Source organism: Halichoerus grypus, chromosome 7, assembly GCF_964656455.1.
Source record: "Halichoerus grypus chromosome 7, mHalGry1.hap1.1, whole genome shotgun sequence".
In the NCBI taxonomy this organism is placed as follows: Eukaryota; Metazoa; Chordata; class Mammalia; order Carnivora; family Phocidae; genus Halichoerus; species Halichoerus grypus.
The window spans coordinates 13,521,492-13,542,229 of NC_135718.1; the positions used below are offsets into that span (position 1 = coordinate 13,521,492).

General features: G+C 47.1%; 1 long non-coding RNA gene across 1 annotated transcript in view; it reads left to right on the forward strand.

Moving 5' to 3' along the window:
• Positions 1-804, forward strand: part of LOC118544685 (uncharacterized) — a 97,392-nt gene extending 96,588 nt beyond the window's left edge. Inside the window, exon 9 of the long non-coding RNA XR_013449600.1 lies at positions 67-804. This is a non-coding gene — a long non-coding RNA (uncharacterized LOC118544685). The remainder of the gene's footprint in view (positions 1-66) is intronic.
• Positions 805-20,738: the final 19,934 nt, after the last annotated feature.

A 20,738-nucleotide genomic window follows, 5' to 3' on the forward strand; every position in this document is an offset into this window, starting at 1 on the left:
ATGTGCACAGATATCATCTCCAAACAGCAGGGACCAACCCTGTTTTCTTCTCTGCTTTATCCCCAGAACCTAGATGGGAGTAGTCAAAAAATAAATTTTATGACAAAGGAGCAAAGAGATATGGAGATGATGGAGAAAAGGCAGTCTTTTCAACAAATGGTGCTGGAACAACTGGACATCCACATACAAAAAAAGAATCTAGACACTGACCTTATATAAAACTAACCTCAAATGGATCATAGATCTAAATATAAATGCAAAACTAGAAAACTGCTAGAAGATAACAGAGGAGAAAACATAGATGACCTCAGGTTGGCATCATCTTTTTAGATACAACACCAAAGGCATGATCCACCAAAAAAAAAAAAAAAATTGCAAGCTGGACTTCATCAAAATTAAAACTTCTGCTTTGCAAAAGACAATGTCGAGAATGAGAAGACAAGCCACAGACTAGGATAAAATTTTTGCAAAAGACACATTTGAGAAAGGACTGTTATCTAAGATATACTTAGGTATTAAAACTTAATAAGAAAACAAACAAGCTGATTTTTAAATTGGCAAAAGATCTGAACAGAACTCACCAAAGAAGATGGACAGATAGTAAAAAAGATTATGAAACTATGCTCCACATCATATGTCATCAAGGAAATGCAAGTTAAAACAACAGTGAGACACCATTACACACCTATTGAAATGGACAAAATCCAAAAAACTGACAATACCAAATGCTGACAAGGATGTGGAGCAACAGGAACTCTCATTCGTTGCTGTTGGGAATGCAAAATGGTACAGCCACTTTGGAAGATGGTTTGGAAGTTTCTTACAGAACTAAATTTATTCTTATCCAACAATCACACTCCTTGGTATTTATCCAAATGAGCTAAAAACTTATGTCTGCACAAAATCCTGCACATGTACACTTATAGCAGCTTTATTCATAATTGCCAAAACTTGGAAGCAATCAAGATGTTTGTTCTTCAGTAGGTGAATGGGTAAACTATATACCAAATAATGGAATATTATTTAGCCCTAAAAGATATGAGCTATCAAGCCATGAAAAGGCATGGAGGAAACTTAAATGTGCTTTACTAAGTAAAGGAAGCCAATCTTAAAAACAGCTACATGTTGTATAATTCCAACTATATCATGTTCCAGAAACAACAAAACTATTGCTATTTACTGAAGACAGCAAAAAGATCAGTGGTTGCCAGGGGTGAGGAAAGAGGCAGGGATGAATAGCAGAGCCCAGAGGCTTTTTAGGGCAGTAAAACTACTCTGTACATTACTGTACAGAATATAGTATTATACATTTATCCAAACCCATAGAATGCGCAGCACCAAGAGTGATCTCTAAAGTAAACTATGGACTTTGGGTGAGACAATGATGTGTCAGTGTAGGCTCATTGAGTGTCACAAAGGTGCTACTCTGGTGTGGGAGGTTGTTAGTGGGGGAGGCTCTGTGTGTCTGGGGACAGGAGGAAAATGGGAACTCTCTGTACTTTGTACTCAATTTCTCTGTGAACCTAAAATTGCTCTAAAAAATAAGTTCTATTAAAAATATATTTGGGGGGCGCCTAGGTGGCTCAGTCGTTAAGCGTCTGCCTTTGGCTCGGGTCATGGTCCCAGGGTCCTGGGATTGAGCCCCCCATCAGGCTCCCTGCTCTGCAGGAAGCCTGCTTCTCCCTTTCCCACTCCCCCTGCTTGTTTCCTCTCGCGCTATGTCTCTCTCTCTGTCAAATAAATAAATAAAATCTTTAAAAAAATACATTTGGGATCAATATTTCCATTTTTCCTCCTAATTCCAAGGTTTTCAGAGGTGCCTAAATGTACCCATGAATCAGCCCTGGTCACTGCTTACCTCCGGGTCCAGGACTATCCAGCCCTGTGACAGACCCGTGTCCTGGGGTGCCTCTCTTAGGCTCCAACTGTCTCCAGCAAGGGTAGAAATCCACACCATATGCCTAATGAAATAAGGGAGAAAAACACACTCCCTCTGGGTTATGCTCATTCTACAGACAACCCACAGCAAAGGTTTCTGGGCCCCAGAACATCCCATGTCCACCCAAATTTTATTTTAAGTCATGTCACACTGTGCTCTGGGTGGCCAGGTCAGAATGTGCTTGACCACCACCCACCGTGGTCCACCCTTGATGTGCACACCCTGTTGCTAGGTTTCCATCTATGAGCAAAAGGCCCTGACAACATGGGTACTGGACTGAGGGGACTGGAAGGCTGCCTTGAACTAAAAACAGCTCCCAGGGACACAGTAAAAGGGATGGGGGAGACCAGGATCGTCTGCCAGTTTAGAGAGAGCAGAATAAGTCAGGGGTATAGGCTGCATGAGGAAAGGCAAGGAGGGTCCCAGGAAATGTGAGTTATCCCCTGGGCTGGTTCAGAGCTGCACTCGTGCGGGCTGTCGAATCTGCCTTACCCTTCCAAAAGGGCTGCCATGGCCATCCGGGCCAGTCCCCAAGATGCAAGCCTCCTGGGCCTCCCTTTCCTCGGGGTCTGACATAGACATTTGGACAAGCCCTGGAGGCACCATGGAAAAACATTTGGGACAGTCAGGAAGCCCCAATACTTTGGAGTGGAAAACCCCAGTCCACTTTCCCTAGCCCCAAACATTGTGCGATCTCGGCCAAATCACACAGAGCTGCTGGGTGACCGTAAAAAGAAGCCATAACGGAGCGGTTAAGAGCATCAGTCGGGCCTGGGTTTGAAGTCCAGTCCCACCGCTGGCCCCTCTGACACATTGCTTCACCTCTGTAAACCTCCATTTCCTCTTCTAGTAGTACCTGATGGGGTTGCTGTAGGGCCCAAAGAGACGTGATTGAGTTCGTGCAAGGAGAGCACTTAGTCCAGGGTCGCACAAACTCTAGCACCCTATACTACTGGGGCCAGTCCCTAAGGCGGTTGTACCTTCCCTTCTTTCCCCTTCCTCCTCATTTAGTGGCTGCTCCCTAGCACTTTCTTGTTTCTGTTTTCATTCAAGCTACACACTTGCACAGTTTAAAGCCTCATAGCTCTTCGAGGCTCTCCCCCCCTCAGTTTTCCCTATCTCTTCAACGCTTTGCTTTATAATACTTCTGATACACCTGGAGTTGTACTGTCCTTGGGAAGGGAATGAATCAGCCAACGGAGATGTTCTAAGGCCCTGCTGGAAAGGCTGCTTGTTCTCTCACTCTTGCTAGATCCGATCCAGAAGAGCTAGCTCAAACAACGTAGAGGGAGACTCCAAGAACTGCTGCCTGTCAGCCACGGAGCTGCAGAAACCCAGCCATTCAATTAAAATACGTGGTCACTATACACTTCGCTTTTAATCAACACGCTTCCTCCTGCTCCGTTTTAAATCCGGGTGCTGATGGCTGTGCCCGGCCTGGGAGGAGGTTCGGTTATCAGGCATAGATCAGTACTGACATCCAGTGGTCACAGAGAATTGTCTGCCTGAAGCTCCCTATCTCGCTCTGCCCAGAATCCAGTGGATGTTCACGCAGAGGAAGGAGGAGTGATAGAGGGTGTTGGCTATCGGTGGGTGCTATTAACTCGGGGGAACCGTGTGATTTACAGCTGGAGGCCGTGTAACCCAGGCCAAGGCCTTGTCAGTTTGCAAGAGGCCCATGGGATATTTGAATGCTAATCCCAGAGTCATAGGGAGAAATGGGGACCATCACTGGCAATGTGGTAAGACCGGAAAAAATAAAACTGTCAGTGGCTACATGGGACTTTAAGTTAGAAACCTTGATTCAAGACCTGCTGCTTCTGTGTCACCTTGGACAAGTCCCTTAAACTCTCTGTGCTTCAGCTGCCTCATCCTTGAAATGAGGCCGATGCTGCCTGCCGAGCCAGCCTCACAGGGTTGTGGTCAATGTCCAATGGGAATGTCTGCAAAGTGGCCTGTAAATTGCAAGCGGCTGCCCCGCTAAGATGAAGGTGGTGATGGAGAGGACAAAGCAGAGCTGGTAAGGAGGTACCAGGAAGGACTAGGACTCGGGGGGTGTGGCTACGTGACAACACTTCCAATTTCCAATGTCACTGAAGCTCTGGAGACTCGGCGTTGGATGGCCAGCGTGGCCTCATCAGAAAAGCATTTCCTCTGCATTTTCCTCTGGACTCAAAGTCTCTTGAGATAAGCATTGGTGAGTAACTTCAAGAGCTATCTGACTTCAAAAATTACATCTCAAAAAGATTTTGTAAAATAGAGACATAACTCAAATGAAAACTTTGAGGCACTGCTCATTCTTATGTCAGAGGGAGCTCTCCTTAATATCAGCTGGACTAGTAGACCACACCCTTGTTCATTTCCTTATTTTTTTTTTTTTCTTGTGTTTCCATTTGTTTTTGGCCTAGGGCTTTGCCCAGGGAGACTAGTCTCTCAAAGTGGCTCTAAGTGAAATTATGAGATGACCAGCGATAGAGAAATGTACGTAAGAGAGAAAACGTAGGTGATTTTCGAGACTCAAAGACCACATTCCTGACTCAGTTCGTGCCATCAGATTGCATAACTTATTAAAATGTACCTTTAAGAAGTTGAGTCTCCCTAGTGAGCTTTATTTAAAAGAAACAATCAATTCTCTCATGCTTCCTAAAGGTATCAGAGGGCTCTGAACCCAAAAAAATATCACGCTGCCTTTTCCAGATTTCCGTATAAGTGTATCTGTGGAGCAAAAAAAAAAGAAAAAAAAAATCCATTCTAGCCCCAGAAAGGGGTTTATCACAGTTTATAGAATTATAAGAAGGGCTGAAAAAAAGTACAACTTCCAATCCCACAGCAAAATCAGGCCCACAGGGGGCAGCTGACTCTTCTAACACCAGGAAGCTACCCGCTGGACTGGAGAGCTTCCATCCTGCACTGCAGAGGCGTTCCACAGCCGCTCCAACCCACCAGCAGGTGGTGCCCTGCACCCTGTCCCCACAAAGTGAGCGAGTGATTGGACATTGAGATTTCCACTACCACTGCCCCAGAAAACCCCCCTCCCTCCCCACCAGTGCTTGTCAGAGCCAGCAGCATCAAAGCAGCCTTGACTTCATGTCCACTTTCCAAATCTCTCTGGCTGGCTAAGTAGAAGTCACACCCAGAATCCTAGCTGCAAGGGACTCTGGGAGATGTAGTTTTCCCATTTCTGGCTTCTGTAGTTTGGAAGGGACATCAGGAAGGTAGAATGAAAGGGGAGCACCAATTCACCGTGCCCACCACGATGGCTTATTTTTATTTTCTTCTAGAGTTCTTCTTTTTTTATATTACTCTTTTTTTAATTACATGCTCACGTCAAAGATAACAATATAGAAATGAGGTAAAAATGAAAGTGCCCTGCCCCAACCCCATTTTCCAAAGGCAATCACTGCTTATAGTTTGATTTCTGTGCATTTTGGTGGGGGGGGGGGGGTTGTACTACATACTGCTCTGAAATTTGTTTGTCACTTGAACATAGATCCTGGACATCTTGACCGTGAAAGGACATGTGATTCTAACTCATGCTTTAAAAAGAGCTGCCGAGCGTCCCATCAGAGAGGTACCCTAGTGATGGACATTAAAGTTGTCTCTAATTATTTCCTATTATATATATAGTTCAAAAGGAACAGCTGTTCAAGCATTTGGAAAGGTCAGTTTTCCAGAAGTGATAAACCGGTACCATATTTCGAAGCTGAGTCTTCCTAATCACCCCACAGTCAGGGGATTTAGTTCAGCTGGCCAGAATTTAAGACTCAAAAAAATCAGCTTAGGCCCTGAAAATTTTTGACTCAGCAGACATTGATGGAGCCTCAGTTGCGAGCATGAGGGGTTCACAAACATGGCCCCCCTTTCTTATCCCCAAGGGGCCTACCCTCTGCCAGGAACACACAGGTCTATGCACACAGCTGGTTAGTACCTGGCCCGGGCGGGGGGAGACGCAGAGGGCTAGGAGAGCAGGGAAGAGGACATGGCATTGATCTCGTGGGCAGTCCAGTCAAGAGTGCCAGAAAGCTAAGATTAAGAATCCTCCACCACATGAGTATCAGGGGGTCAGAAGGAAGGCTGGGTCACACATCTGCTGGGTCCCCAGATGGCCAACTAGAACATGTGACATCCGTTAGCAAAGTGGGCACCAGCCGCTACAGATCACCCCAAAGTGTGTTTCCTCTGCAGTTGTTCTTCAAACCTTGACTTCAGCTCGTCTCTATATGAGCTGGGTGCCCCCCAGCATCTCAGCCAATCCCAGCCCAAGCCTGTGTACACAGTGGCCTCAGCAACAAGGGTTGCAGTGGGTATGTACTGCTCTGTCCATCACATCCGTCCCTCCTCCTCTCCCCAACAGGTAAGAGAATACACCCTCCTCCATTCTCTGCTCTGGAATCTGGACAGAATTGCTTCCCACCCTCCCCACAACATAGCCCCCTTCCTAGACCAGTGGCTGATTTCAAGGATGGACATCCGATGCAGCCTGAGTCATCAAGGAAAAGTAAATCCCAGCACTTGTACAAAATCTGGGCTGAAAATTATCCTCTCTTTCTCTGAAGATCTGAAACTGAGGCATGCTGCTACTATAAGGGGAAGGCTGAAGCCTGAAGCTTCTGGGGTCATTCTGTGAACCCAAGGAAGGCAGATTAGAGAGGTAAAGAAATGACTTCAGAGACATTATTAGAGCCTGGATCAAGCATCACCTGAATGCAGACTTTTCTTTAGACTTCTAAATTACATTAGCTATTATATCTACTTTATTGACTGAACCAGTTTAAGTTGGAGTTTTCTGTCATTTGCATCATACAGAGAGGGACACTTTTTTACATATCACCCACAGGGGCATTTCCTTTCTACAGCCTCTAAAAACAACTCATATGCAACGTCTATCCCTGCACCCAGTTGCTGCCCCAGAAAACCGCTCCTGTTGGCCTCTCACTGAGCGCTCTTTGAATGTGTGTCCTAGAAAGTTAACTGAAACTGGCTTAGATGAAAAAGAATCATATTGGCAGGAAGAGCAGGAAGAATCAAAACAAGGGCCTCTGTCACTTCAAGATTCAATCTCTCTCCTTGGCCTCTGGGTTCATTCCTCAAACCTGTTTTCTCTTAAGAGCCTGGAACACCGCTAACCTCAGCTCTGGGCTCAAACGTACATGTTTATTACCCAAGAGGTAAAGGTTTATTCCTCCAGCTCAAAGTGTAAAAATCCTCGAGAGCTCTGATTAGCCCAGCGTGGGTCACGTTTACATCCTTGGGCCAATCAGAGCAGCCAGCAGAATGAGGTACGATGATTGGCTCGGCTTTCTTGTTTGTTTGTTTGTTTTGGTTATTTGGTTGGGGGCAGGATCTACTGGCCTGACCCTAGGCCCAATTCATTGTACAGAAGAAGGTATGATTCCTTGAAAAAAGGGAGCAAAGCCGAGAAAGGTTAAGGGATGCTGACAAGTCATGATAAAAATGTCCACAAAACCTCAGCGTTTTTGTGCAGATCCATCGATATGGGTGCAAAAGAGCTCTTGTAAAATGGGCTTTGTTCAAAGCTGGCGGCCATTTGTGGATAGAGTCACTGATAGAGCTGAGAGGCCAGGTGGTGGGGGTGACCAAGCCAGGACTTAAAGGTGGGCATAATGGTTTGCAACTAGGATTGTGACCTAGCGCGAGTCCCGCAACCTCACCAAGCTCAGTCCTAGAAGGAATAAATGATGTAATGTGCCTCGCACAATGATTAAGGCTTTAGTACCTTCCTCCCAGCATGTAGAATCATTGTGGAAGAAGAATTCAAAAACCCAACTGTGAAAGTCTTTTCTAAAGATGGCAGTAGCAGGAAACTTCAAAATGAAGACTGAGCGGGGCCCCAAATGTCCAAAGGGGGGGAAGTGATGCCAAATCAGCCTTGACCTGAAAAAGTTTCAAGATATAATCCATAACAAAGAAACGCCAAAGGAAGGAAGTGAAGGAAATGTGACCTCGGGTGGGCACTTTTTCCCTGCTCGAGCCATTGTAATGCACCCAATGTAATGCACCCAATGGGCATCTGCTATGGTCTGGCGCCCGATCATGTGGATTGCCACGTTGCCCCTTCAGTTATTTTCATAATGCTAAGAGGCTTATACTCTTCTTAAATTAAAACAAAACCATCCGACTTTCAGTGTTATTAAGTGACAAGACAGAGATGGGCTGATTAACCCTGCAAGTCCCCGCCTACAATCTACCTGTGGCTTCCCGATGGCAATCTCTCTCCAGTCCCGACATCCTCCCCGACCTGAGCATCCCTCCACTCCCTCTTGAAAATACCCTTGTACACTTGGCTGCAGATGATGGACTCTGGGGCAAGGTGAGCCATGCAAGGGAACGACCCGCCTGCAGATGCAGCCCTGGGAGGGGCCCGCTGTGCTTCTCAGCCCCTGCCCACTGAGTCCGGCCCACACTCTCACCCAGCCCTGTACCGCGGCCAGCTGCCTGGCAAGGTGAGAGATAAGACCGCGATGTGCGGAACATCAACGCAAGATCAGCCCAGCCCGGGAGATGGCAGCTAGCAGCTCACAGGCTGGCTGTGGTCCATCAGCCCCAAGTTAAGAGCTGCTGGTGCTAGGCCAAGATTAGAAAGGACGGGCCCCTTTTGGCCCAGTGAGGCTTCCAGGGCACAGCCCAGAGCCCAGAGCGTTTATCCGCCCTGGCCTGGAGGAAGCTCTTCCTCCACAGGCCGTGCGCTTCCCTGGAGTTGGGGAGGAGAGCTGCAAGCACTCAGGCAGCCCAGGGAGCCCCTTGGCTGCTCCCTTTGCTCCTGGGGGGCTGTGGGGGCCCAAGAGCAACTGCACAAAACCCGCAGTAGTTGGTTCTCATGGCTGTGCCCTGGCTCTCGCACTTTCTCCCCACCACCTCCCTTTAATGAAAGGCAACTCTTCTGATTAATTTCTGGTTTCCTGTCATTGTTCCTGACTTGTCATCAATCTCAAGGTGTGCCAGGATGCTTTATATTTACTTGGAATAGCTTGCCTAGGCCTGCTGAGTTGGCAATCCTATTAGCAGGATTTTTTTTTTCATTGTGTTTGTGAAATGAAAGAAAATAAAAGGCCCTGTTTCCAGAGAATTCTTCCTGCCCCATTTCTCTGTATCCCGTGAGGTTCTGGGGAGAACATGAGGTCTTGGTTGGGGGGGGCGGCGATGGTGCTTCTCTCCTTTGGTGCCGAGAAGGCCTGGGAGGAGGCATTGCTGGTCCAGCCAGGGGCAGTTGGATCCAAGTCCTGCCTGCCTTTGGTGCAGGCAGAATCGTGGGGAGGGGCGAGGAGGAGATCCCTGACAGGCCGAAGCAGAGAAGTCACGCAGCTGAAATCACGGCCAAGAGGCTGGCGGTCAACCCAGGGGCTCTAAGACAGGAAGGTGGGTTCCTAGTTCTTGAGCAAGTAATTCAAGCTCCCTCTGAGGCTCACTTTCCTCATTTGCCAAGTGGACAGGACAATTCCTGCCTCAGAAGGTGGCCAGAAGGCTTAAATGAAATCTCATATGTATAATGCCATGGCACAGTGCCTGGTGTAAGGACGGCGTCCAGCTACTATTTTGGTCATTCCTTTATTGGCATGACCATTCCGGATTAGACCATTCCATTAGAATATGGCTCCTGGTGGCTCGGGGAGAGCCAGGGACCTTTCTGGGGGGGGGGGAGGGGAGATAATAAAGGTTTGGGAAAGGCCCCGGGAGCCTGAAGCACACAGAGGACTAATGAGAGGAGAGGGCAGCATCCTGAAGCTGCTCTCAGGAGGTGATCTATGGCACAGAAGCAAGAGACTGAGGTGCTCCAGCACCACTAAGTGGGGAGAACTCAAGAGCACTTCTCTGGGTCTCAGAGCTCAGCCTTGCACTCGCCAGGCTCCACGTGAACAGTCTTTGTGTTAGTATTTACAGTAAGTCCATTCTTAGCTGGCCTTCTTTGTGGCTGTCTTCTCCATCGTGGTGAGCATGGGCTATGTGCAAAACGAAGCGCTCCTTGATTCATGTTGGGGAGAGAGAGAGTAGAGTGAGTTCTCTGGTGAAAGGTTAAGAACAGTTTAAAGCAATTTTCATGGGAAAGGAAATCCTCCTACAAAGTCCCACTTGGGTGGAGATCGTGGTCCAATCCCGCAATGGAATATTACACAGTTGGTAAAAAGGCTTTGCGTTTGAAAAGGTCTGTGAAAAAAGTAGAGTACACAGGTGCACATACTGTGTGATCTAAGCTATATGAAAATGCATTTTTAAATTTGGAAGATGAAAATATACCTTCTTACCTTTAGGTGATGGATGATGAAAGCTTTTTTCGTCTTCTTCCGACTTTTCTGTATTTTACTAATTTTTCAAACAGCATGTATCTTTATAATAATAATAATGAGGCCAAGGGGAAGGAGGAGGAGTTAAAGAACATTTACAGGCCTCTCCAGCCTCCATGCAGTGCTCGTTCCCATTTAAAACCGCACTTTCCCTCTCTCGTGACACCAAGAAGTCATTGCGGAGGGGGGAGGGAGAAAACAGCACCAGGGGACAGGTGCATCGGCGTCCAACTTGAATCTACAATTGCAGGACCTGAGGCCCCTTCCCAGGCCTGCCAGATGCCGACAATGTCGGTAATGACGCATCCTCATGGTGACTTCCTTTAGCACCTCACATGCCAGAAAGAGAGAAGATCCACGAGGCTAGTGGTTTTCCAAAAGCAATCTCATACAGAAGTTCAGCATGTAAAACAGGTTACAAAGGAACCAGGCAGCTTCTTGTGAGGGAGGGATGCAGGGGCTTCAACCATCCCCCCAGTCCCCCACATCCCCATCCCTTAGTCCTTCTTTTGATCTCTGTACCTAGAAAAGAAATACAGCTAAAAAACGTCGTCATAGTCAACTGGCCCATAATGTGGAGAACAGACAAGATGATGGTGGGGGGAGGTGGTGATTCTATTTCTAAGTAATCGGTAACTACATTTTTGCTGAAAATTCAGATCTCTTTAAATAGCTCCGTCCGGCTCTGTTTTAGAAACAAACAATGAGGCTGTTTTTACCAATACGTTGTCTGGGAAGGGTATAGGGTTCGATTTGTGAAAACATTTAAGTCTTTGATGTATCTAGTTGCTACATGGACCCTACAATTTATGAGACTGAATAAAATCGTGATTACTAGCAGTTGATTCAGGCTTACAATAAGTTGTCTGCTCCTGGTGAGTTCTGTGCTTGGTTTCGGGCTGGGGGTTGGGGGACAGAAATATCTTTTAGATTTGTTTCTGCCTAATTGTCTCCTGGAGAACAGATTGCTGTGGGTTCTAGTTGCTGTTTTTTTCACCCATGTGAGTTTGTGTGTTACAAGAACTTGTTTGCAAATATGATCTAAAATATTAAAGGCATGAGTCTTTTCTACGTTTCGATCATGTAACTTGATGTAGCACCTTGGTTGAGGTCTAGATCCTGGTGAATGGGGAAGCTCTCAGCAGCTTTCAAACGCATCTGCCTTTCAGTCTGTGTAGCCACTGGGGGCCTGAGTGGTCCCTTCCCTCTGTCTCTAAAGAGGGGAAGCCAGAGGCTGCAGGAAGCCTTTGTAAAACACGCCGGTGTGAGTGCGTATGCAGGCAGGTGTGCTCAAAGGGTTGCTGGGAGTGCATTTCTGGACAGCCATGTGCTGGGTGGGGGGGGGGGGTTGCTGAAAGAAAGGGCCCACAGAGGTGCCAGGCTTTTCTGTTCCCCAGAGGCAGCAAGCACCTCTGCTGGGGTCCGCACTGGGGCTGACGCCCAGACAGTAAGGACGAGCTCTAGAAGAAGACTGCTTCCTCCACCAGCTACTTCCTGGGTGACCTTGGGCCAGCGTTCCCGCCTCCTTGAGGTCAAGCACTCACCTGGAAAATGGAGATAATCGCAGAAGCTTGTTAGGAAGACTTTTTACATAATCTCATTGGCTTTTTGGTTATGTAAGAAAATGCCTGCAGAGAGACTTACAAATTATGTAGAGATGAAATAACATGAGATCCCGGGTTTGCTTTAAAATAATTCAGCAAAAACAAAGTGGGAGATGAGTCCATGTGCATTGGTTTCAAGAACAGGCAAAACTCATCTATGGTGATAAAAATAAGATTGAGAATTGAAATGAAAATGAAATGAATAAAAAATGAAAAGTGACAAGTGGAAAAGAGCACTGGGGAACTTTCTGGAGTGCTGAAAATGTTCTGTAGCTTGACTTGAGTGATGATTACATGGGCGTAATATTTGGCAAAACTCATCGACCTACAAATGGTTCAGAAAAATGTGTGTGTGTGTGTGTGTGTCTGTGTGTCTGTGTGTGTGTATAATGTATAATAAAGCAAATGTGGTAATTTGTTACCATTTGGGGCATCTCTTTGAAGAGTATATGGCAATTCTTCATATTGCTTTTTTTGCAACTTTCTGTATGAAATTATTTTACAATAAGTTTAGAAACTCATCAAACTTCACACTTAAGATCTACGCATTTACTTATATATGTTATATACCAAATTAAAGTTAAAAATCGTATGTAGCAAGATCTTGACAAATGTTGAATCTGAGTGAGGTATATGGAGGTTCGTTATCCTATTCTTTCTACTTTTGTGTATATTTGACTATTTTTATAAAGCAAAAAGAAAAAAAATTTAAGCATTAAAAACAACCAAACTAGGCATCACATTCCTGGCCCTGTGCCCAACACTGGGTGGCTTCCCCCTCTGAGAATGGCCCATCGGGGCCACCCTGCCCCCTCCCTCTTCGGTGATCTGGAAGTTCTTTGCACGTCATATGCTCATGCTGGCATTTCCTGTGACCATGCTTGCACTCCAAATGGGTTTTCTCTGTCCTTCAACTAAAACGAGGTGAAACAAATAGCCAGACAATATTGGGATACACATCTTTTCCAAGCTCCCATTCAAGTGAACCCCTTGGCCCGGGTACCTTCCTCCCTCAGAAGCTGCGCTCAAAGGAGCCCCAGTGATGGCAAAGCCAAGAGGAAAAGTCACAGAGGGCAAAGCCGGAGACATGTAAAAACCTTTTAAGACAAGCAGGAACCACTCTGGATCTAATTTCACTTTTGCAAGGTAAACATTTGCCGTGGCCGAGACGGAGGGAAGAAGTGAGGGCCGGTGACCTTTGAAGTGAATCAAACACATCTCTTAAGAAAGCCTCCATTTGTATGAGGATGGCGGCTGCCTGTTCCCAAGGGCTGAACGGGAGCACCGACCCAGGAGGATGGAGATGGGGGTACCGTTCTCAGCTGTATCACTGATGATCCATGTGACCTTGGGAGAGTCACCTCCTCCTTCATGGGCTTCTTTCCTCCCTCCACAAATGAGGGTTTGAACCTAAGAAGCTCTTGGATATGTTCCAGCTTTGTGATTCTTTAAAACAAACATCGAGCCTCAGGTGGAGAAGGACTCTGGGTCAGGGAACAAACCTTACATGTTTCCAGGGCCCAGGTAGGAGACAAGTAGGGACACAGGTGGGACAGAGACCGCAGGAAAGATACCGGCTGTGCCAAATCTCCCCAAGTTTTCAGAGACGCTGAAAATCTAGATTTTTCTGTCCTATCTCCTGATTTTCAAATGATAGTAACTAATTCAAAATTTTTTTATAAATTCTATGTGAGCCTAACAAAAATATTTGTGAACAGAATTAAGTCCCTGGGCTGGCAGAATGGGCCTTTGGTGTCACCTCATAGCCGCCTGGTGTGGGGGCTGGATCTCTTTCTCCAATCTTTTCAACATTAGGGTTCCATGGCTGCCTAAGTCTCAGAGCTCATCTCCTCAAGACTGAAGGTAAATGTTAATGACACCTATTTCCAGCACTTTTTTCCATAACCTACAGTAAAATATCCATTTTACATCTGCTAGTGGTTTTATACGTGTGCACATACATACATGAAACTGAAAGAAAAGATTCACAGAATAAAACTTGCCCCTCCTACAAGCAGTGCCCTCTGATATTCTATATTCCATTTTTGAAAATTTTGGTGGCAACCCATTAAACTGATTTCATGGGTCTTGTTGGGAAAACATTGCTTTAGGGGCCACGTTTACTAATTCTCATTTAATTCTCCCTCTTACCTTATGAGGTAGGAATTATTATTATGCTTACACTTAACAGAAAAATGAATCTCAAGTTTCACACACCAGATCTGATTTTCTTTCTTCTATTCCTTTAATCAAGAAAGACAAGAATGAGATGAATAAGAGGACTCCAAAGGGCAAGGTCAGAAAGGAAAAGTCCAGAGGCAAAGCAATCCAGGAGGACCTTGGGAAGGATAGAAAAGTAAAGCAGGAGGATTAAGGCCATATGTGGTGGGGCATGCAATTTAATGGCTCTCTTTGTCTACCCTATGGAATCCAGAGGAAACTCTGCGTGGCTCCTTGTGCCATGGGTAAGTGGCTTCATCAAGGAGGGGCTGAGACTGTCACCTGGGTGGCTCCTGCAGACCCAAAGGGGATGACAAGGTCACTAATGCCTAGGTCATATTTATGAACTTGAAATTCCAGCTCCAGACTTGTAGGGGTGGGTGACTGGTGGTTGCAGTGGGAGAGAGAATGGGGAGTATTCAAATCCGGATCCATGTGACCATCAAGCCTGGCCTGGGAAACCTCACCACTCAACTCTACTACCTCCCCATTCATTATGAATAAACTGACAAAAGTTCCATGTTTTCTCATAGGCAATGGTCAGAGAGGACAAGAGACAGAAGCATAGCCTAGGGATGTCAGTGGGGGAGATTTTTTTTTTTTTTAGATTTTTTTTATTTACTGAGAGAGAGACAGAGCATGCGTGCGAGTGGCAGGGGGAGCAGCAGAGGGAGAGGGAGAAGCAGACTCCCTGCTGAGCATGGAGCCCAGTGCAGGGCTCCCTCCCAGGACCCCAAGATCATGACCTAAACCGCAGTCAGACGATGAACCGACTGAGCCCCCAGGTGCCCCAGAAATTTGGTTTCTTAAGACTGATGAACTTGGTTCCCAGCTGGACCAGTCAGCTGAGCCTAATACTATTTTCTCTGTTCAAGCTTTGCAGCAGTCTGGGCTGGGGCAGGCAGCCCAGCAACACCCTGCCCGACCTGGCCCTGCCCAGCAAGGCTCTGCACAGCCTGGCCTTCCTTCACTCGCAGCACGTCAGGGCTATTGAGTCTAGGATGGCTGAGTCTATCGCCATCCTCTCTTTGTCTCTTTCCTTCGTGTCCCGTACCTCCAGATTCCTCAAGAGAACCCGTGGAGGTGAGTGTCTTGTGGATAAAGTCCAGAGGCAATGATTTCCGACATGGCGTTGGGTGGCTTTCTGCTTTCTCCAAGGTGTCTGGTACAAGCACCATTGCTGGGTAATATTTAAAGCCAAGGAGTCTTAGATTAGCATCTCCAAAGTCAATTAAGAAGGCAATTTCTTCCCTTGGTTTGTATTTGTATATTATTAATGAACTACAAGGCCTCCTTGTGCGGTAAATTAGCCTAGGTAACTAGGGAGCGGAGTACAAATATTTTTTCCCCTTAATGGCACCAGACATTTATCTCATACGGAGAGAACTATATACAAGCACAAGGAGGGCTCCCCATTCCAGCAGCTGAGGAAGCACCCCGGAGTAACTCTGATAAATACTGATGTTTGTTTATCCAAATGTCACAGACCATCCTGGCAAGCTGCCGCCCCCCTCCCAGCCTCGGCGGCCGTAACTGACAACACTTATTATGCAAGGAGGAGATACAGGAACCCCAACTGCCTTTGCTGAATGGCTTTCAGCCTTTGTTTCCTGAACACACACACACACACACACGCACGCACACGCACGCACACGCACATGTAGAGAAACCAGTTGTCCTGACCTACAGGTGTTAGAAATGGGACCAAAAACCCTGTGTCCTATCTTTCATCGAAGGGCAGAAGTATATACTACTGTGTAGAGAGAGAATGGCCACCGGCAGACCTGGGCCTCCCTGTAATAACTAGCTCAGGGACGTGTGAATGCTACCCCCCCTCCCAGCCCCTGGAGAGCTGCTTTGTTACGAAAGCAATGCCATTAAGAAATAAGCTATGCTACCTGTAAGTCCCAGAGCATGAACACAGACATGTTTATAACCACCTAGCTGCTAAGTCACCATTGAGTTCCTGAGCACCTACCAAGTCCAAGGTGGTGCCAACAGTACCCCTCATTGAATCCCACTCATCTATTTCATTTTTTAAAGATATTTATTTATTTATTTATTTATTTATTTATTTATTTCCCTCCTGTGCACCAGTGGTGGAGGGTGGGGGGGAGGAGAGTAGAGGGGGAGGAGCCGAGGGAGAGGGAAAGGGGAAAGGGAGAGAATCCCAAGCAGACTACGTGCTGAGTGGGATCCCACAACACTGAGATCATGACCTGAGCCAAAACCAAGAGTTGGACCCTTAACCGACTAAGCCCCCCCACCCCGGGTGCCGCCCTCCCCCCATCTATTTCTAAGCAACATGGTTCAGCTTCAAAATGTTTGAGGACTAAAGCGGAGGTCCATGTATTCATTCCTTTAATAAATATTGATTGAAGGCTTAGCATGAAAGTGCCAGGTACTAGGCACAGACCACACACTGGAAAAGACCCAGTCCCCCGAGAAGCACAGCAACTAGTGGACAGACAGACGGTAGCGAGGGGTAACGACGTGCCCTAAAGCAGGCCATGAGAGAAAGAAGCACCCAGGCTCCTGGGACACACAGGAAGGAGTGGCCCATGACAAGTGGTCAAGAGAGTATCCTGGGGACAAGCCCCGGGCTCCCTACTCATGTCCTCCGCTTTCCCCCACGTGATTCCTGCTCCTGGGTGATAAGCTCACTCCTGCAGGTGGCCCACTCAGGAGGACTTCAGAAAATCCCAGTAGGCATCTCCCCAGACCCCCGGATTCCCATCTGCTCCCTCTGGAGACAAGATAAAAGACAACAAAATCGTTCCTCTTCTCAGCATTTTCTTTCTTACAGAATCTCCTGTCTTCTGTCCATCTGGGCTCCTTTACCCTGTGAGCTCCTTGATACACTCTAGATGGTGCGGACACAGAGAGCCCCGAGGGCCCTCAAGGCGGCCAGGGAGGCTGGAGTCTCTGACGACACTTTAGGGAGACCTGCACAGGGTCCAAGACATGGTGGGAAACCTCGTGCAGCCTCTGGCCCCTGCAGATGGCAAAGAACCAGAGCATAACTGCAGGACGTCTCCTTCCGCAGGAGTCCGTGGGTCTGCGTGTGTACACAGATGTCTCATTTACATTTTATGGATTTCTACCTGGATGGCGTAATGAATATCTGCATGCAGCATTCTCTTCGCCTGGAAGATCGCCCACCTCCCCACCCCCATCAGCTTCATCTAGTTAACCACCTACTCACCCTTCAGATCTCGGGAAATGTGCCTCTGCCCCAGAAGCCTTCCCTGACCCCTTGGGCTAATTGCCTGAGTTATTCACTGTCATGTGCCAGATACTTCTCTGTGACCTTTGAATAGTTTGCAATGATACAGTTCCCTGCATCATTTCCTTTTATCTCTGTCTGTCCCATGGCCATAGGCTCCTTGTGAAAAGCACATGTCCAGTTCATTCCCCTCTGTAATCCTAGCTCTGGCTCAAAGTCCAGCACCTAGGATGCACTCAACAAACTCTCCCTGAGTAGTGAATGAAGTTCAAGGGATGTGACTCTCCCCAGACCCTGTTTCTCCTGGTATGCCACACTCCTGCCTGGCTTGGACTTGTTTGGTCTGAAGCTTTGCTTTGGGGATCAAAAGAATTCTAAGCAAAGTCCTTCAACCTCCAAATCTCTCCTGTGCCACTTGGCCTAAAGGAGGCTTTCGAAGGCAATATGAGAAAAATAATAAATGGGAATTTTAAACAGGCCAAATATTTTATCAATAGTAGCACACATTTGTTGTTTCAGGAAAAGACTACGATAGATAAAAATCAATAATGCTTTTGTTCCAGAAGATTAACCAAGTGTTTTGAGCAAGAAGAGAATCTAATGGACAGCTTTTCTCCTGCTCTTCCCCTTAGTAATATGATGTGGTTACGCCAGAGAGAAAGGTTTGAGGAGACAGGTTAGAAGGCTCAGACCATTGTGTAATGCAGAAAGGAAGATCTGGAGAGAAGGTTAGAATCTCCCTGACCTATCAAGTTGGTGGGTAGATGGAGGTTGTCTGCCCTTCGCACTGTCTTTGACATTCAAATGAAAACCTTCCAGGATATCTGCCAGCAGCCCCCTTATCCTCAAACAAAGGCCCCCAGACACAAGATCTCACCCCTGGGCAAGAGTTGATTGGACCCAGGCTGAGAGATTCTGTCCCCCGCAATTTAGAATCAAGCCGCGGAGACACCTGTTGGTCCATCAGGTGCTTCAAATGTGATGTGAGGATAGGTCAGGTTGGCGGTGCCTGTTTTGGCCACGTGAACGAAGAACCAGAGAGAGCCAGCCTGCAGGCCGAGAGAGAAGAGTGACAGGAGAGGAGAGGTCGAGTACCACAAGCAAGAGAGCCACCCCACTCCCAACTTTCTACATTCTGGTCCTTGTTCCTCATGAGGCCAGCCTGAACTTCCTGTGCCAGATACTTCTCAGTATCCCACAGTGCCCACAGTAGCCCTGTGTGCTCCTGGAAAGTGCCCTCTCCCCACCTTTCCTGTTGCCAAAGTTAGCCTGAGTGCATTTCTGTGCGTTTCTGTCCTCTATGTGTTAGTTTTCTGTGGCTGCCATCACACATTACCACAAACTGGGTGGCTTAGACCAACAGAAATTTGTTCTCTCACAAGCCTGGGAGCCAGAAGTCTGAAATCAAGGTGTCAGAGGGGCCACACTCCCTCCAAGCCTCTAGGAGAGAATTTTGCTTCCTCCAGCTTCTGGTGGCTCCTGACGTTCCTTGGCTTGTGGCTGCATCCCTCTAACCTCTTCTTCTGCCTTTCCATGGCCTTCTTCCCTTCTCCCTGCATCTTCTCCTCTTCTGTTTCTCCCAGGGACAATTGTCATTGGATTTGGGGCATACTTGTTTAATCCAGGATGACCTCATCCGAAGATCCTTAACTTAACTGCATCTGCAAAGATCCTTTTTCTAAATGTGGTCACATTTGTAGGCACCAGGGGTTAGGACTTGGACATATCTTTTGGTGGGGGGGCCACCATTCACCTCACTCTACCTTGTAGCCTGCCAAGCTCTAGGATAAGTTTACCAGGTATTCCTGATTAGCCATGCAAAGTGTAGGTGACCAGCAGATGCAGAGCCCACAACACAGACTCTTTATAGAGCCTCAAGGATAGATACATGAATGAAAAGCAATTTCCCTTTTTTGTGTGTGAAAAGTGTTTCATGGCATTTTGGTTTTGAATATTTAGGGATGGAGGTAAGCCTTATCTGGCATATTGACTGTCTTCTTTAGCCTCTTTTTGGACCTTTATCAATGATCACATAATTAAATGGTTACTGTCGTGTACTGAGCACTCGTCAGGTGTACCTGGCACTGTACTTGGCTCTTCATGGGGAAATCACACTGAATCTTCACCACAGTGTTCTGAGGGCAGAATTATTATCCCTACGAGTCGTACCCAAGTTGGTCTGGTACCAAGTCATTGTTTTTCACCATTAGGATGACACTTTGGGTGATCTGGCACACTTGAGGGCTGTGGATATCAGAAGGAAGAGGACAGCCTCATATGGGCATCACTTACTCTGTGCCAAGCAGTGTGCTTGCTGCTTCACATTTGTTACCTCATTTGATCTTTATAACTCCTCCATGAGAGAGAGGGTGCAGAAATAAGATAAAGGCTGCTCGCACTTAGCCAGGGCTTCCCGTGGACATAACCTGCTGAGTCAGTGGGATAACATGTTCCCAGATGTTCCTGCCTGTCAGGGCCAAGGGGCATCAGATCTCTACAGATCTGCTCATAACTTCTGGAAATAGGACACAGGTAGAAACCAGAGGGACAGGTATAAACATACGTCAGAAAATGCCTCCTGAATTAGAATCTCTTTTCTTTTTCCCAAAGATTTTATTCATCCATTTGAGAGAGAGTGAGAGCATGAGCAGGGAGAGGAGCAGCAGGAGAGGGAGAAGCAGACTCCCCACTGAGTAGGGAGACTGATGCAGGGCTCGATCCCAGGACCCTGGGATCATGACCTGAGCCGAAGGCAGACGCTTAACCAACTGAGCCACCCAGGCACCCCTAGAATCTCTTCTTGCTTGCAAAGCTGCTCATATCACCTCCCCAGCTAGGGGCCTGGCTGGTAACTCTTCCCCAAAGAGGAGGCTTCTCTTGGCACATATTTTGTCTTCATAATTTTCTGCCCCAATCCCAGGAAAGGATTTCCTTTTCAAAGCCTCACCCTAGACTCAGTTTCTGTCCTCCTTGTTCCTCTTGTCCCCCTCCGATTTGAGGACACGAAGCTCAGCTAAAGATCACAACTGACCTTCCCCCCATTATTGCTCTTCATTCAGCTCCATCCCCACAGTCACTCAAGGTGGCCACCGGGATGTCATCCTCAGCTCCCCTCTGCCCAGGGCCATCAGCCATCAAGTCCTGCCCATCTTTCTATACTCTCCGTGACTTCCTCTCTCCCCTCATCATCACTGCCTTGGATCAGGTCCCCAGCATGTCTTTCCTGGGCTCAGTCAGGTCTCCCTTGCCTCCATCAGCTCTTGATTTGATCTTGCTCTTCTTTTGCTTTCAGTTCTGTGATGGGCCCCCATTAACCTACAGCAGTGGTTTTCAAAATGTGTCTAGAGGGACCCCGGTTTAATGAGTCTTGTTGGGGTTTTAATGAACCCAGTAAATGAAATTCTGCCTGAGTTTTGAACACATTGAGAGATACACAGGACTCCAACAGA